The sequence below is a fragment of the Limulus polyphemus genome, unplaced genomic scaffold (genome assembly GCF_000517525.1).
Source record: "Limulus polyphemus unplaced genomic scaffold, Limulus_polyphemus-2.1.2 Scaffold1275, whole genome shotgun sequence".
Lineage (NCBI taxonomy): Eukaryota > Metazoa > Arthropoda > Merostomata > Xiphosura > Limulidae > Limulus > Limulus polyphemus.
The window spans coordinates 279684-280721 of NW_013666885.1; positions in this window are offsets into that span (position 1 = coordinate 279684).

Genomic DNA, 1038 nt, shown 5'->3' on the forward strand with positions numbered 1-1038 from the left:
CTTCTAATGGACTGAATATGTCTGCATTAAGGTTTAGCTGCGGGCTCTGTAAGGGGCTTGCCATTGTCTGGGCTGATTAAGTCGATGGTCAATGTATCCTCCTTGTGTAAAAGACAATAGATCGTCCTTTAACGTATCTAATTCGGTTTTAAATTTACTAATGTTTTCCATTTGTACCTCTTGCCATTGTTGTTGATTTTCCTGTAGTTGCTGCTGACTTTCTTCCCGATTCCTTTCTTGTTCCAGTTGCCACTGCTGTAATCTCTCTTCTTGTTTCTTTTCTCGTTCTTCTTGTTTCTTTTGCTGTTCTTGTATTGCTGCCATCAAGTCTGCTATGCTGTAGTTTGATTTGCCTCTTCTCGTTTCCATTTTTTTTGTCCCACTCTCTGACACCAATTTGTTACGTCTCCGTTCGTTAGTTGATTTTCCGTAACTTCGTTCCCACGAAACTTTAGCGACACAAGTCCTTTCTTAATAAAACTGGTTTATTCTTTCCGAATACAACTTTACGATACACTCAGATTCAACAGTCGCGCTATAACAAACTATAATAACGACGTTAACTTCAACAATACTTTCTGACTGCAGTTCAATTACTCATTACCTACACACACATTGTCCTTCTCACGTTGCGAGCGTCTTATATATATATACCAGACTAACATATATCTAGTAAATGCTAGGGCATTCACGAAGGTACAGGATAGTTCTAGAAACGTGGCGTGACACTAGTCACGTGACCTCGCTGACGCAACAATAGCTTCTAATAGCTCAGTAAAACAACTCGAGTCTACGTTTACGTGCATATAATAGGTACCTAATTCATAATATCAACATACTAAACATTTCTAAGTTTGGAATAAATGCAGGGTGAGGCGTGTGGATAAAAAAACAACACAAAACCCGTGACTAGGGACCACAAATATGTATTTTGGGAAAGTAAGAGTCATCTTCAGCTGAGACAGTAATTTTTCTAACAGGGTGGTTGGCCTTTGGAATGGGTTGCTTTTCAGATGTTGTAGAGACAGTAAATTTAAG